This window comes from Eleutherodactylus coqui, chromosome 1, assembly GCF_035609145.1.
Source record: "Eleutherodactylus coqui strain aEleCoq1 chromosome 1, aEleCoq1.hap1, whole genome shotgun sequence".
NCBI lineage: Eukaryota > Metazoa > Chordata > Amphibia > Anura > Eleutherodactylidae > Eleutherodactylus > Eleutherodactylus coqui.
In genome coordinates this window covers 19,086,887-19,104,364 of record NC_089837.1, presented here as the reverse complement: position 1 = coordinate 19,104,364, position 17,478 = coordinate 19,086,887, and the positions used below count along the sequence as shown (strand labels likewise).

At 56.4% G+C, this 17,478-nt stretch overlaps 1 protein-coding gene across 1 annotated transcript in view; it reads left to right on the top strand.

The window, feature by feature from the left end:
• Window positions 1–12,170: 12,170 nt before the first annotated feature.
• LOC136587896 (uncharacterized) overlaps window positions 12,171–17,478 on the top strand; it is a 38,941-nt gene continuing 33,633 nt past the window's right edge. Inside the window, exon 1 of the mRNA XM_066587119.1 lies at window positions 12,171–12,261. The gene's annotated coding sequence lies outside the window, so the exon portion shown is untranslated. The remainder of the gene's footprint in view (window positions 12,262–17,478) is intronic.

Below are 17,478 nucleotides of genomic sequence, written 5' to 3'. Positions count from 1 at the left end.
TTAGTGGGCTGATGGGTTGCCATGGCAACGGTGTCTGAGTCTGCCACAGCCTATGAATGGAAACGATAGGACTGCAGGTTCAAGTTCCCTACAGGGACAAACAAAATAACCAAACATGTGTCAGCCGTCACATCCGTAATGATACACGCCTTGTATCCACATGGAAAAACAAACAAAACCCTTGTGTGCCCACCACAAACACCCCTCCTGAAATGGTTGCATCCTCAGATCCAGGTTACTAAGGGGTTAATGAACCGTTCCCCAGCGTCCATGAACGCACGCGGTTGGAGTACACGCTTGTGGGGCACGGACACCAGTTTGGCGGTTGCGCCTGAACACCCAGAGTACAGACCCCCCCCCCCCCCGAAGAGCTGTGACTGTTCGACAAAGGGGAGGAGTTATAAAATGTGTGTTGCCCGTAGCAACCAATCACAGCGCACCTCATTCCTCAGACGAAACCCGCCCTGTGATTGGTTGCTACGGACAAGGGCGGCTTCTCCTATAGACTGTTTCTGTAGATCTGGGCCATAATCTCCACAGAGAAGCAGACAGACGCAGCAGCTGTGGAGGAGCCGCCTGTAACGTTTGGCGACTGACGAGCTCGCCACCAGCCCCCGGCGCCCCCCGCAGGGCCCACCTATATTCTTACGGCCATCTTTACACAGGCCTGTGTGTCAAACCTGCGATTGTGATACGTTTTGTGTCGCACAAGTCTGCACACGAAAAAAAAAAACGCCCGTGTAAACGCGCCCACTGACAATGACGGACGTGACCAACACACAGTATCCCCGCGGCCCTGTTAGGATTTTTCACGCGCTCCTGTGATTTCCTGCGTATTTACGCGGCCCGCTGACTTGGACCATTTTATAATACGCCCCATTTTTGCTCTCCATCCAAGGTGGAACTACAACTCCCATCCTGCCCCGGCAGCGGGACGCTCAGGGTGCGTTCAGACGGCAGGATCCAACTCGGATTATTCTGCGTATATCCCACCTGTAAACATCCGCAGCGACACAAACAGCTGCCCACCGCTCCACAGACTCAGCCGGGATATTCCTGTGAAAACCGCGTGAATCCGTGCCAAGAAGGGGCGCGCCACCATGAGATCCGCGAGCGGAAAGAGTCCACAGGGTGAGAAAACCCCGCAGCGTGTAAACTACGGCGCGACCGCCAACTGAAGGTAACGGGGCGTGGACTCGTCACAGACCAGCGTGGACTCTGCGGGGCGGTCACACGGACAGTCCGCAGCCTTTATTTACAGTACGGAGGGGAGCGCAGGACATCCGCCTCGTTTCCCCATCACTGGGTCGGTCTTTTGCAGGACGCGTTGTATTTTACCGCGGTTCTATTTAACGTACCGGACTGAAAAATGTGTAAAGTGGAGAAACAACAAAAACAGTTCTGTCACGTGGAACCGCGCGTTATTCTCTGGGTCGCCTACAAGCAGGAGATTTATAGCGTATTTTTGCTGCACCACCTTAAAGAAAAAAAAAAGTAATGTTTTCTGCGCCATAACTTTGTTTTTATAGACCGTTGTGCGATGCGCCGTGCCCCCCCCCCCCCCCACACACACACACACACACACACACACACACACACACACTTCTGGGGATCGGTTGCTTTTTGTGATGATTTGATACTCAATGAGTATGACGCAATACCCGAGTATTACATTGTAGCACGATCTGACAGGCAGTCTATCAACGTGTACAGCACTAGGGGGCGCTCCGGAGGCTATCAAGGCCACTGAACGGCACCTCACAATCTCAGAGGGAAGGGGCGGGGGCGCCTGGAACAGATCTCACCCACCTGCACCCATCAGAGGAGCAGGAGGCGCTGGTCAGTCTGGGTGGGCACGGTGTCACGTGTGGCACCATAATCACTAACGACATTGGAGTTAATCATGGTGGGAGCCGGGCCGCCGCGCAGGATCCAACCTCCTCACTGCAGAGACAAAAGCCTTGTATCTTATCTGCATGTGGAACACAATGTACTGCTCTCTGTTATCAGCCACCCTGTCCTGTCTAGGAGATATCAGGAGGAGAAGGAGTAAAAGTTTACTTGGCTCCCAAGTTACCGGATTAACTCCTTAGTGACCGGCCTATTCTGTGGCTCAAGGACCAAGCAGTTCCCACAGTTGCAGCGGAGGTTGAGGTACGGGGGGCTGGTGTTTGTGTTTTTGAAGTCCAGGTGTTTAGATTGTTGTTCACAGGACGAGTATTTTCGTTATGTGCAGCTCTAATAAACACATTTTTATGGTATTTTATCCATTTAAAAAAGGGTTTTGTGCAGAAAATTTTTTTTTTTTTTTAAACTAAAAGCTTTATTAGACTTTGACGCCATTTTTTATCCCCTGAAGAGGACTTGAAGATGTGATCATTTGATGTCTGGGATAGTACACTGCAGTACTTGTGTAGTGCATTCTACTCCGCTTATGACAGGGGCCTATAAGACTGTGGGAGGCGGGGCCTAATAGGCAGACAGAGGCCTCCGGCTGCCATTGGAACCAGCTGGTGCCTTGTGATGGCAGTGCAGGGTGCCAATGAGTGACAGGAGCTCCTGCCCCGGTCAGCCACTTACATGCCACAGTTGCTATTGATTGTGGCATGTAAGTGGTTAAACGGCCAAGATCTGAGGATTCCCCGCTCCTGGCCGTTAGAGCAGGAGCCCCGCTGTCAGCGCCTTGTAAAGATGTGCAGGTTTACAGCACGTTAGTGACCACTGTATAGATGCACTGCCGGTCACTAGGGGGTTAATGGATCCCCCTGCCGCACAACAGCCGCTCCCTACAGACAAATGATAAACGGGCGTGTAGTAAAGGAGGGCGACAACACAACATAGGTGGCATGTGAAGGGTGGAGCGCCAGTCACCCCCTACCTGGCATCGCATTGGGCAGCGGAGCCCTGTAGAGCCATGTGCGCCCTCCAAGGCTTGGCACATCAGCTAGAGGTCATCGCCCAGTCTGTGCCACTTCCACCCACTGCCTGCTGTGGGCGCTCACTGCCCAGCATTCTCTGCACTCTGGAATATGAGGAATTCTATGAAGCGTAAATAAGAACCGCGCCGCCGATAATCCCTAGAAACGGCTCCTTAATAGCCAATAACAGGGGATTAGCGCCTAATCTGCAGACAGAGGAATGCAGCATGTGAGCGCGATACTCTGCAGACGAGGGTCCACAAGGGGCGGTCGCACCGTTCTCCCATCACCGGTGTCTGACCGGTGACTCTTCATCAGGCACCTTTGTTCATGGTTGACCCAATATGGCGGATGGTGACTGGAGGGATGCGGTCCTCACGGGGGTCTCACCATGTAATAGGGTGTATAACCTAGGATGCCGCCCGCCAGGCTGCACGCCCGGGTGATCCTCACACAACGGTCGCCATCACAGTTTAATCTCGCCACGACCTCTGAGCCCCCTAGAGAGGAGTGGGAAAAGCTCGAAGGAGTCACCCTGCCGGCGCAACGCAGGAGGGGGGTGCCTGGCGAGTAAGACCCCCGGACCCCATAACAGTCTGCGGGGCTCCGCGGTCAGCACAGGTGCCCTTAAAGAAGGCTCCACACTGACAGCAAGAGGCACTGACAATGGCAACTGCCCCTTTAAGTTGTGCTTGCTAGACACAAAATGCGCACGATCAAAACTTACATCGTTACCTGAGCGCGTCTGATTTTTGGGTGATTCTGTCCAACAACAGCCAATTCCTCCCAACGGGAGACAAACCCCCAATTTCTCTTTTTACTGCTGGCACATGGCAGGTCGGTCGGTTTCTCGGACGGACGCTGCGCCCCGACCGCTTCTGTATCCCAACGCACGGTTCTAAAAAATAACTATATGGCTGGTGCGAATGTGACGGAGGAGCCCAGCGGCCCGTTAACCCTGACCAGTCAGACGCCGCCAGCAGCGCACGGTCACTCATTAACGATGACTGCGGCCGCCACTTATTAACAGGGCATCTCAGGGGCACCAAGTGGAACCATCAGGTCCTCCCATAGGTGGGGCAGCAGGGCAGCACCCAGAGAAGCATCTATGCCAGCTATTGTCTGTGTACCCAAAGCCCCCCCTCCCCCCCCCCACCTCTTTGGCGCCTGTTTTACAAGGTTCCTGATGATACTCTGAATATAACGAAAACAAAGTAGCCGACCGCGCCATTTTATACCGCAAAACAGCGAACAAGCAGAAACCCTGTAAAAACGGACACGAAGGAGGAGTCACAATCCATCCGATCCCCGGAGCGCAGTCACAAGGCCGGTCCAATAACGCTGTGTGAACGCTCCCTTAACCCCTTGAGTGGCACGCCCGGAAAAGTTCCGTGACGAGCTCCACTGCCCATAGTGATATACCCCGGAAGATTTCCGGGCTATGTATCACTATGGGAGCTGCAGAGCACAATGCCACAAGCTGTCACAGTGTGCTCTGCCTGCACAGACCCACAGAGAACAAAGCAAGGGCTTTGAAAAACCAGCAGAAGATATTGCCGATCTGCCGGCAACCTCCTGCTTTGTTTACAGGTTGCCATAGAGACCATCGGCTTGTCAGAAGCAAGCCGATGGTCTCTGTGGCAGGGAGAGCTGGTTGTTAGCTGTCAGAGGACAGCTAGGTACTAGCTCTTACCGCAGAGATCAGAGAAAACCTCCGATCTCTGCTGTGTTAACCCTTTACATGCTGCAGTCTATGTGACTGCAGCATGTAAAGGGTTGTCACTGCAGCATGTAAAGGGCTGTCACCATCGGACCCCTGGAATGTGATCAGGGGTCCTGATGGGTCCCTGTGGAAGTCCCCTAAAGGGACAAAAAAAAAAAAAGTAAAAAAAATTATTAAAAAAAGGAAAAAAAAACACTTGTCTCCCTTTACTTTGTAAAAAATCAAAAATACAATCACACATGTGGTATCCATGCGTCGTAATGACCCAGAGAAGGAAGTTAATACATTATTTAACCCCTTAATGATATGGCCCCTTTTTTCTTTTTTCCCCCCATTTCTTTTTTTCCTCCCCCCTGTTTAAAAAATCACAACTTGTCCCACAAAAAACAAGCCCTTATATGGCCATGTCAATGGAAAAATGAAAAAGTTATGGCTCTTGAGACGCAACTGCAAAACTAGTTGAAATTCAATGATTAGACCATTTTAAAAAACCTGCCCTGGTGGGCACGACAGGGTGGTAGGAAACCCGCCACTCAAGGGGTTAATGATGCCGGACGTACAGCTACGAGCATGGAGGATGGGGGGAGGGGTCGTCAGCTAGAATCAGCGGGAACGTTGATCCCGGATGTTAACCCTTTAAACGCCAGTCGCTTCTGACATCGGCATTTAAATCCCCCATCTAATGCCCGTCAGATCTCATTACAATGTAATACTGCGACACTGCAGGAGTCAGATGACTGCAAGTTCAAATCCCCTGAGCAGACTTAAGGGTTTTCGTGTGTCCCCCCCCCCCACTTCTCCATATTTATAGCTTAAAAAAAAGATTAAAAATTCCTAAATTCGTAGAAGTGCGATCAGGCACACATTTGTCCCACAAAGTGGGGGTCAGAAAGAAGAACAGCCCCAGAATTGTGCTTTTTTGGTCACACCATCCAAGAATTTTTTTTTTGGGGGGGGGGGGGGGCATTCTCCACAATCAATAAACCGTGCCCTAAATGGGTTCGCTGTTCAGACGAGGCGCTCTACAATCTCAGATCTTGTGTTTCTATTCCTCCAAGTCATTAAGATGGGAGCGGAAGGAGAGTGCCGCATGCATTCACTGACAACAAGCAGAGATCCTGATAACATATAAAGCTCTAACGCCTCACCCGTCACTGTTGTCCTGCCATCCTTCCAGAGGTCCTGGATCTACAGCTAGGCGTCCAACGGAGAGAAGCGGTACTGGAAGAGAGAGGACAAGTGTAAGGAGGAGTCTGCGGGCGGCGTTACATAGGACTGCAGTGTGAAGGGGAGGGAGGCTGCGAGCGGCGTTACATAGGACTGCAGTGTGAGGGGGAGGGAGGCTGCGAGCGGCGTTACATAGGACTGCAGTGTGAGGGGGAGGGAGGCTGCGAGCGGCGTTACATAGAACTGCAGTGTGAGGGGGAGGGAGGCTGCGAGCGGCGTTACATAGGACTGCAGTGTGAGGGGGAGGGAGGCTGCGAGCGGCGTTACATAGGACTGCAGTGTGAGGGGGAGGGAGGCTGCGAGCAGCGTTACATAGGACTGCAGTGTGAGGAGGACAGAGGCTGTGAGCGACGTTACATAGGACTGCAGTGTGAGGGGGACAGAGGCTGTGAGCAGCGTTACATAGGACTGCAGTGTGAGGGGGACAGAGGCTGTGAGCAGCGTTACATAGGACTGCAGTGTGAGGGGGACAGAGGCTGTGAGCAGCGTTACATAGGACTGCAGTGTGAGGGGGACAGAGGCTGTGAGCAGTGTTACATAGGACTGCAGTGTGAGGGGGAAGTGCTAGCGGCGGCAATCCCTTATCTCCTTGTTACATAAAAGGGCACAAAAAGGGTTCATTCTCACATCGGAGGGGCCTCGGGCATCTCAGGCTGTGATTGGGCAAGAGTTTTAGGAAAGCAACAACACCCTTGACTCGCCATGAAAGACGCGCAGTGTTAGAGATACCCGGCGCCCTCCCCGATCTGGATGGACGCCATCTTTTTGCTTTTACGCTTTCCCCCCCACTTATCCATTTAAAAAAACAAAAAAAACCAACTGATTTTATTATTCCTGCGCCGGATTCAACTTATTGCAGACCGGTAATGTAGTAGATGTGAGCGGCAGTCCTATGTAACCCCACAGATACAGTGAGAACTGAGTACAGATAAGATGTCACCGGCAGTCCTATGTAACCCCACAGATAGTGATAACTGAGTACAGATAAGATGTCACCGGCAGTCCCATGTAACAGCAGTGTTCTCACAGTCCTCCTCACAGTCCCTGGACGGGACTCTCATGGCGGATCTGGAGAGGCGACTATGGGGTCTTTGTGAGTCGCCCATATTTCGCTGGCGGAGTCGTACACGGCGTGGGCATGAGGCCGCAGTGTGAGGGTCCGGCTGGTGATGGTGGGGGACGGCAGAAGAGCGCGGTCACATGACACACTGAGCCGATTAATCAGTATGACCAGTTAATTGGATTTTACATAAACAGCAGGAATGAAGCCAAGATAAAGAAGGCGGAGAGCAAGAGCAGCGCCACCTACAGGGCAGCGGCGCAATCACACGCCTTCTAGGTGGCGCCGCTGCGTGTATACAGCCACCACAACGCAAATGTACATCACGGATCGAGGGGCTCAATTTAACCCCTCGACGATGACAGTATGGTTCCCTCCTCAGTCCCCGGAGCCGGCCGCTTCGTCTGTGGGGCAAGTAATATTCTTCATTGGTGCCATATAAGGTATTGGAGGAACTCAGAATCCCCCCCCCCCCCCCCCCCCCCCCATGAAGGGGAGTAAGGTGAGCGCTGCGCACCTAGAGGCGGGCGGCTGCGCACCTAGAGGCGGGCGGCCGCGGATCCTCTGCTGTGACTACGCCGCAGCGTTTGTACAATGTATGAGCGCAGGCTTAAGACAGAATCTGTTGCCCATGGCAACCAATCACAACGCAGCTTCCATTTCCTATGCTGCTGAGGAAAAACAAAAGCTGCGCTGTGATTGGCTGCTATGAGCCCTCATACTAGTGTGATGCCAGCCTATTGTCCGCTGCCCACCCTGTAGAGAAGGAAGCCCGCCATCTATAAGGCCGGGCTCACACGGACGGGTTGGACTCTGCAGCGGCCGGTGACCCCACGCATCTGTTTACTGCGGACATTCGCCGGCCGTCATGTGCAGCAGAGATTGTTTCTTAAAACATCTGTATTTCCAGCACCGTCGCTAGGCAATGTGGGTACCTGCGGGCCCTAGCCACCCAGCCCCCGCGGCCCCCAGCAATCCCACGGGCCCCCAGCCCCCGCAGCCCCCCCACGGGCCCCCAGCCCCCGCAGCCCCCCCACGGGCCCCCATGGGCCCCCAGCCCCCCCACCCAACGATTTCCGTTCGTCTAGCAGCGCCCTTTTCTGCGTGGAGCGCACGGGTGATACTTCCCACTCCGCGGCTCCCCGCCATGGACGCCTCCTCGAGGGCTGCACACACGGGCAGCAGGAGACGTTGACTGCGCCCGGCATCAGTGTATGCCTCCTCATGCATGAGGTGTACCCGGGCGCCTCCAGACATGGCCGCCAGGCTCAGCATCATGCACATTCCTGGCAGAGCGCATGCCAGTTTCTGGCGTGACTTTTAGGTGTTCTCCCCAGCGCCCGCGGCCCTCCGGCGGGACCAGCTTTGTTTTATCTTAAAGTGGTGCGGCCGCCGCCGACACTCCGGGGGTCTTACATTTTACCACAAGTACAAAATGCGTAAGAGAAAGTCGCAAGTTTTGGCGCCAGAAAGTCTTTGTACCCGACCCTTATTGTTCCGGTGACTGTGCAGGAACGGGGCGGGCATGCAGAGCGCCCCCGGACTCCTCAGGCCCATCCTACGAGTGCCGGACCGTCATTTAGGGTGCGCAGATGAGATGGCTCATCAGTCAAGTGCATGGCGTCCCCACCGGTGCGGCGCTCTCGTGCCGCCGGTTTATACCGGCCGGTGTATGGTTGGCTCGTTGTCATCCCTTATACAGCGGATGTGAACGAGCCAACAATGAGCGACAAGCGACAGGCACGCGATCGTCATTCGCCATTCGGTCGCCGACACGCGGTCTGAGGAAAGGTGTTGTGTTATCATTCTGTGTAAAGGCATCCTTGGCAGGCAAACAGCCGGGCGGCCCGGGGCTTCACAAGGCCCAGCAGGTCATGGCTGATCGCAACCACATCCATGCGGGTGACACAGGGGGCGCCCTCCCTCACGTATGGTGTACGCCATCTAGTATGAAGCGGGCGCAGGAGCCAAGCCCGCTACATACCCCACCAGGGGCGGCCATCTCTTTAATCCGTCACATGACAGCCGCCAGCTGCGGTTACAGCGGTTCACATGCCAGCCAGACAGCAGAACCGGAACACCCCGATCGACATTCAATGGAATCATGTGCATCATATGGGGGTCGGCCATGTGGTCAGGGGAGCGTGGGGGGGGGGGCGGCCATGTGGTCAGGGGAGCGTGGGGGGGGGGGGGGGCCGGCCATGTGGTCAGGGGAGCGTGGGGGCCGGCCATGTGGTCAGGGGAGCGTGTGTGTGGGGGGGGGGGGGGGCGGCCATGTGGTCAGGGGAGCGTGGGGGGGGGGGGGGGCCGGCCATGTGGTCAGGGGAGCGTGGGGGGGGGGGGGGGCGGCCATGTGGTCAGGGGAGCTTGGGGGGGGGGGGGGGGCCGGCCATGTGGTCAGGGGAGCTTGGGGGGGGGGGCCGGCCATGTGGTCAGGGGAGCGTGGGGGGGGGGGGGGGCGGCCATGTGGTCAGGGGAGCGTGGGGGGGGGGGGCGGCCATGTGGTCAGGGGAGCGTGGGGGGGGGGGGGGCGGCCATGTGGTCAGGGGAGCGTGGGGGGGGGTGGGGGGCGGCCATGTGGTCAGGGGAGCGTGGGGGGGGTGGGGGGCAGCCATGTGGTCAGGGGAGCGTGGGGGGGGGGGCGGCCATGTGGTCAGGGGAGCGTGGGGGGCATTCAGCTGACTTGACAGACTGCCTGCTACAAGAAGGCATATCATGCAATACTGTAGTATTGCTTAATACTTTCTGAACGACCAAACAATCGCAAGTTCAAGCCCCCTGCGGGACCAGACGGAACAGGAAGAAAAGGTGAAAAAAGTATGAAATATTACAAAAAATAAGTGGTAAGAAGTATAGATGGGCGCAGCGCGGAGACTCACAGCATGCCGCCATGTGGATCCCACGAGCGGCGAGTTGCTATTGCTCTCCGCTGGTGGATGTCAGGGCTGTGCTTTCTATAGTAACAATGGAATGCGTGCGCCACGTTACCCACGGACGGATTATCGCCGCCGATACCGCAATGAACTATCGCCCGTGGACAGGCAGCCCGAGAGCTTGTGCCCACGGCCAGGTCAGATGGCAACTGAGAAATCAGACCCGGCGCCCCAGAGACCCCATACTCACCTCTTCGGGTCTGCCGGCGCACATGCGCCTTGCAGTGCATGCTGGGCTGTGATGCGGATTATCACAATACTTTTGCTGTGCCCATTGCGCGGAATATCGCGGGACGGACGACTTCCACTGACTGCAATGACAGCTGTGAATTGCCGCACAGAATGAGCGAGCAGAGAAGAAAAAAGAAGAAAATCATATATTTTACACATACATTTTCGCCGTTGATTTCCGCTCGTGGGGGGGGGGGGGGCTTATAGACGGTATTCGCAGCAGCCGTCAGACCGTGAAATCCGCAGCGACAATCCGTCCGTGGGCGCCAGCCCTAATTTTACTACCCACAGAATAGAGAACACATCACTGCAACATGAACGTCAAAAGCAGGCACTCGCCAATACCCATGCCACTGCGCCCGATACCCCCGCCCCCACGTACATTATACGGCACGTTAGATGCGGTGCGGCAGGAGAGCAAGACTATTTGTGAAAGGGGGAGGAAAACAAGAAAATGAAGAATGGCCACAGCCAGAAGGGGTTAAACGCCGCTGTCAGACAGAGGCATCTAAAGGGTTAACAGCCACCGTCAGAGCTCTCTCTAATGGCAGACGTACCTGCCACATATGGGGAGGGTGCTAATCAGGGGTTAAAGGGACCACTAGAGGCAGCATGAGGAATAAGTGTCTGACCACTGGGACCCCACTAATTCTGAGAACAGTGCCCCCAAGTGGTCTGTGACTGGCACAGCGGTGTGCATGTTGGACTTATGCCATGGAGGGCGATTGTCACGGGCGTCGATCTCTGCCTGTCCCATAGAAGGAGCGCAGGTCACATGTGCAGCGGCCCACCAGGGACAAGACCCCCTGTGGATCAGGGATGAGGGGCTAGCTGTACAAACCCCTTTAAGCCTCCATGACGGGCATTTACGTGATCACGGTTACATGGGCAAAGGAGTTGTGCCCGGCGCTGGCCAACAGCCAGGCTCCTGCTGTAGAGGCCCGGATCAGAGATAACTCCAACCCCGGCCACATACCTGCCTGGAGGCCGCTGTCAGTAGCGTGGACGTCCGGCCCCCCGGACAGCGACAAACGGAACAGTGACGCAAAAAAAAAAAAAAGTTTAGGGTCACTTAAAATAGATGTGGCACTTAAAGGGTTAAGACTCATTTAACCCACCGCGGGCGCCACGTGCTCCTGACGCTGTGGACTCTGATTAACTCAAGGATCGGCTTGGCAGACGGGCAAAGTACCTGCAAACGTTACGAGCGATCCGTCTGCCCACCGCGGGCGCGTTACGGGATAACCAGCGTGTGGATACAATGTAACATCCATAGGTAACACTGCTGGAGGTACAAGGGCAGGGAGAGGGGTGATAAGCCTAAAATGTGAGTGTCTGCAGCAAGTCTGACACAGAAGAGGTTATTATATGTTAAATCCATTGCCGAATATTCCAGCGGGCGCGATCCGATCGATCCGACCCAGCTGCTACACTGCATGGGATCTACTAACAGAGCCAAGAACTACAACAACCAGCATGCCCCGCGGCGTGCAGCGCCCACATGTAGGAGCGTCTCGCGCTACACATGGATCCCAGCACACCGTCTGGCGCCGCAGTACGGCCGCAAGGCATGCCGGGACTTGTAGTCCCCAAGCCGCTGACCTTACCTGCAGGCTGTCCGCATGTGCGTCCACCCGGGACCGCTGCGTCCTCCGCACACAAGGACGAGGTGCTTCTCCTGCGTCACCTCCCATCAGCCCTGAAGCCACGCGATGGGCGGAAACATGTCAGTGAGACAACCAATCACCGAGCGCCTCTTCCTATTCCCGCCCACAAATGATAATAGCTTCAATAGAACGGATGCGCAGGCGCAAATCCCATAATGGTGTCAGAACCGTCAACCAATCACTGAACTCAGCTGTGAAGAGCCTATGTTACGCGGGAAAAAAAGAGTACGCATGCGCAGATCCTATAGTCGTGCCAGGTCTATCAGCCAATTACGGAGCTCAGCTGGTAACAGCCTATACGTAACACGAGGGATATAAAAAAAGGCAAACGCGCAGGCGCAATAGTCACTTGAGTTTGCCGAAGTGTCATGCATAAACAGTCACACATATTCCTCATTCACTTATCTGTGCCTCAGGCGTCCTGTAGTACAGAAGCGTGCAGAGGAAGATTCTCCGCGGTGCTTTGCTGCCATCTGGTGGTCATTCCACAGAGCTACACCAGGTTGTGTATATAAAGCCCCTTCTGGGGGAGTGTGAGGCCAGTATCAGACCAGTACTACTAGAGGGGGAGTGTAAGGCCGGTATCGGACCAGTACTGCTGGAGGGGGAGTGTGAGGCCGGTATCGGACCAGTACTACTGGAGGGGGAGTGTGAGGCCGGTATCGGACCAGTACTGCTGGAGGGGGAGTGTGAGGCCGGTATCTGACCAGTACTGCTGGGGGGGGGAGTGTGAGGCCGGTATCTGACCAGTACTGCTGGGGGGGGGGAGTGTGAGGCCGGTATCTGACCACTACTACTGGAGGGGGAGTATGAGGCCGGTATCTGACCAGTACTGCTGGAGGGGGAGTGTGAGGCCGGTATCGGACCAGTACTGCTGGAGGGGGAGTGTGAGGCCGGTATCTGACCAGTACTACTGGAGGGGGAGTGTGAGGCCGGTATCTGACCAGTAGTGCTGGAGGGGGAGTGTGAGGCCGGTATCTGACCAGTACTGCTGGAGGGGGAGTGTGAGGCCGGTATCTGACCAGTACTGCTGGAGGGGGAGTGTGAGGCCGGTATCTGACCAGTACTACTGGAGGGGGAGTGTGAGGCCGGTATCTGACCAGTACTGCTGGAGGGGGAGTGTGAGGCCGGTATCTGAGCAGTACTGCTGGAGGGGGAGTGTGAGGCCGGTATCTGACCAGTACTGCTGGAGGGGGAGTGTGAGGCCGGTATCTGAGCAGTACTACTGGAGGGGGAGTGTGAGGCCGGTATCGGACCAGTACTACTGGAGGGGGAGTGTGAGGCCGGTATCTGAGCAGTACTGCTGGAGGGGAGTGTGAGGCCGGTATCGGACCAGTACTGCTGGAGGGGGAGTGTGAGGCCGGTATCTGACCAGTAGTGCTGGAGGGGGAGTGTGAGGCCGGTATCTGACCAGTACTACTGGAGGGGGAATGTGAGGCCGGTATCAGACCAGTACTACTGGAGGGGGGAGTGTGAGGCCGGTATCTGACCAGTACTACTGGAGGGGAGTGTGAGGCCGGTATCTGAGCAGTACTACTGGAGGGGGAGTGTGAGGCCGGTATCTGAGCAGTACTGCTGGAGGGGGAGTGTGAGGCCGGTATCTGACCAGTACTGCTGGAGGGGGAGTGTGAGGCCGGTATCTGACCAGTACTACTGGAGGGGGAGTGTGAGGCCGGTATCTGACCAGTACTGCTGGAGGGGGAGTATGAGGCCGGTATCGGACCAGTACTGCTGGAGGGGGAGTGTGAGGCCGGTATCAGACCAGTACTGCTGGAGGGGGAGTGTGAGGCCGGTATCTGACCAGTACTACTGGAGGGGGAGTGTGAGGCCGGTATCTGAGCAGTACTACTGGAGGGGGAGTGTGAGGCCGGTATCTGACCAGTACTGCTGGAGGGGGAGTGTGAGGCCGGTATCTGACCAGTACTGCTGGAGGGGGAGTGTGAGGCCGGTATCTGACCAGTACTGCTGGAGGGGGAGTGTGAGGCCGGTATCTGACCAGTACTACTGGAGAGGGAGTGTGAGGCCGGTATCTGACCAGTACTGCTGGAGGGGGAGTATGAGGCCGGTATCTGACCAGTACTACTGGAGGGGGAGTGTGAGGCCGGTATCGGACCAGTACTGCTGGAGGGGGAGTGTGAGGCCGGTATCGGACCAGTACTACTGGAGGGGGAGTGTGAGGCCGGTATCTGACCAGTAGTGCTGGAGGGGGAGTGTGAGGCCGGTATCGGACCAGTACTGCTGGAGGGGGAGTGTGAGGCCGGTATCGGACCAGTATTACTGGAGGGGGAGTGTGAGGCCGGTATCGGACCAGTATTACTGGAGGGGGAGTGTGAGGCCGGTATCTGACCAGTATTACTGGAGGGGGGAGTGTGAGGCCGGTATCGGACCAGTACTGCTGGAGGGGGAGTGTGAGGCCGGTATCGGACCAGTATTACTGGAGGGGGAGTGTGAGGCCGGTATCTGACCAGTACTGCTGGAGGGGGAGTATGAGGCCAGTATCTGACCAGTACTACTGGAGGGGGAGTGTGAGGCCGGTATCGGACCAGTACTACTGGAGGGGGAGTATGAGGCCGGTATCTGACCAGTACTACTGGAGGGGGAGTGTGAGGCCGGTATCGGACCAGTACTACTGGAGGGGGAGTGTGAGGCCGGTATCGGACCAGTACTGCTGGAGGGGGAGTGTGAGGCCGGTATCGGACCAGTACTGCTGGAGGGGGAGTATGAGGCCGGTATCTGACCAGTACTACTGGAGGGGGAGTGTGAGGCCGGTATCTGACCAGTACTGCTGGAGGGGGAGTGTGAGGCTGGTATCGGACCAGTACTGCTGGAGGGGGAGTGTGAGGCCGGTATCGGACCAGTACTGCTGGAGGGGGAGTGTGAGGCCGGTATCGGACCAGTATTGCTGGAGGGGGAGTGTGAGGCCGGTATCGGACCAGTACTGCTGGAGGGGGAGTGTGAGGCTGGTATCTGACCAGTACTGCTGGAGGGGGAGTGTGAGGCCGGTATCGGACCAGTACTACTGGAGGGGGGAGTGTGAGGCCGGTATCTGACCAGTACTACTGGAGGGGGAGTGTGAGGCCGGTATCGGACCAGTACTGCTGGAGGGGGAGTGTGAGGCCGGTATCTGACCAGTACTGCTGGAGGGGGAGTGTGAGGCCGGTATCGGACCAGTACTACTGGAGGGGGAGTGTGAGGCTGGTATCGGACCAGTACTACTGGAGGGGGAGTGTGAGGCCGGTATCGGACCAGTACTACTGGAGGGGGAGTGTGAGGCCGGTATCTGACCAGTACTACTGGAGGGGGAGTGTGAGGCCGGTATTGGACCAGTACTGCTGGAGGGGGAGTGTGAGGCCGGTATGTGACCAGTACTGCTGGAGGGGGAGTGTGAGGCCGGTATCGGACCAGTACTACTGGAGGGGGAGTGTGAGGCCGGTATCTGACCAGTACTGCTGGGGGGTGAGTGTGAGGCCGGTATCAGACCAGTACTACTGGAGGGGGAGTGTGAGGCCATTATCTGACTAGTACTGCTGGAGGGGGGAGTGTGAGGCCGGTATCTGACCAGTACTACTGGAGGGGGAGTGTGAGGCCCGTATTAGACCAGTACTGCTGGAGGGGGAGTGTGAGGCCGGTATCGGACCAGTACTGCTGGAGGGGGAGTGTGAGGCCGGTATCGGACCAGTACTACTGGAGGGGGAGTGTGAGGCCGGTATGTGACCAGTACTGCTGGAGGTGAAGTGTAAGGCCGGTATCTGACCAGTACTGCTGGAGGTGAAGTGTAAGGCCGGTATCGGACCAGTGCCCCCCTTTAATTCGAACTTCTCATTCCCGCCTCCAAGACTTCTCCAGAGCAGCACCGGTCCTCTGGAACGCACTACCAAAGGCTACCCGAGCAATCCAGGACTCACAGAACTTCAGGCGTGCTCTAAAAACGCACCTCTTCAGGGAGGCATACCGCATTCCCTAAACAAACCCCTCTGTTCTCCGCCTGATAACATGCTCCCTGACCTACTGACTGCAATCCCTGCTAGCCATAATAAACCGCTCCTGCAGTCATACCGATTCTGCCGTCACATGGCCAAATGTCTGACCATTGTCTATGTGTATAGCATCCCTCACTCTCCACCCCGCCATACCGTGCACATCTCCAGCCCCTTTACCCTCTGTATCACCCCATTACTTGTAGTATGTAAGCTCGTTGGAGCAGGACCCTCACCCCTATTGTATCAATCAACTGATTACTATGTAACCGTGGTTCTGTAATGTTTGTGCTTTTGTCTTTCTGTATTCCCTGTCTTTGTAAGTGCTGCTGTTACCATACAGCGCGGCACGGGGTCCCGCGGTCGGCGCGCGTCGCTCCGGCGTCGGCTCCAGCAGCCTGGAGCCCTGTGTCGAGGTTATCCCAGCAGCTTGGGACGGCCGGTGGGCGGCGGCATGGGCGTGTCCGCCCGTAGGGTGCCGCCCGCACTCCTCCGTTCTTCTTATACAGCAGTGGGTGGAGTTGCCTCCTCCCACTCTCCGCCCCGGGGCGGAACCTTGTGGTTAAGAGACTGGCAGTGATGTGAGCTCACTGCCAGTTATTGGTTCTGCTTTCATCTAGCCAGTCTGTCTGCAGTTTACCTCAGCCAGTCCCTAGTTGTCTGTCAGCCCTGCTATCCGTTCTCAGCCTGTTTCTGTTGGTCCTGTTAGCCTCTAGTCTGGTCTGTCCCAGTCAGCACTAGTTGCTATTCAGGTCCTGTCTATCTGCCTGTGAGCTCCATCTCCAGCCCTGCTTGTACTTGTAAGTTCTGTTGGTTTGTTCCACCTGCCTCTTCTGTCGGCACTCTGTCCCCTGTTAGTAGTTCCATCTAGGTAGTCGCCAGGTCCCTAGCCAGCGCAGGGACCGCCGCCCAGTTGTCCGCCTGGGGTTAGCCAGGGCCGAGGCAAGTAGGCAGGGACAGTGGGGTGCGGGAAGATCAGGGCACCCCATCTGGCGCTCTGGGGGGCAGAGTGCCGTAACATAATAACTGGCCCTTAAAATACTTTTTTTTCATGGCGGCGATCAGCGCCCTTGCAAACCAGCTGCAAGACCTGGTGCCGGTGATCCGGGATTTGTCAGCTCGCATGGTGGCCCAGGAGCAGTGGGCGTTGTCGCAGGGGCAGAACGCCTTTACCAGTCCCGAACCCAAGTGCCCTCTCCCCGAGGTGTTCTCTGGGGAGAGGAACAAGTTTTTCGTTTTTCAACAGGCGTGTCGCCTGTTTTTTCGGATGCGTCCCCGTTCTTCCGGCTCAGAGGCCCAGAGGGTCGGGCTTATAATGTCCCTGCTGCGGGGCTCTGCCCAGACTTGGGCCTTTTCTATTCCCGAGGGTTCCCCCTCCCTGCAGTCGGTGGACTCCTTTTTTCAGGAACTCGGGGGCATCTTCGATGAGCCGGACCGAGTGGGGTTGGCGGTTTCACGGTTGCTGGCGCTGCATCAGGGGTCGCTTTGTGTGGAGGATTATTGCTCCAGTTTCAGACGCTATGCGGGCGACACTGCATGGAACGATAGTGCCCTGAAGGACGTTTTTCTGCAGGGTCTCTCGGACGCGGTCAAAGAGCTGTTGATCTCCCATCCCATTCCCGGGTCCTTAAAGGAGGCCATGGAGCTAGCGGTGAAGGCAGATAGGAGGCTCAGGGCTGGGAAGCAGGACAGGCAGACCAGTAGAGTCAGGGAGGTCGTTTGTCCTGTTCCTTCCTCTTCCG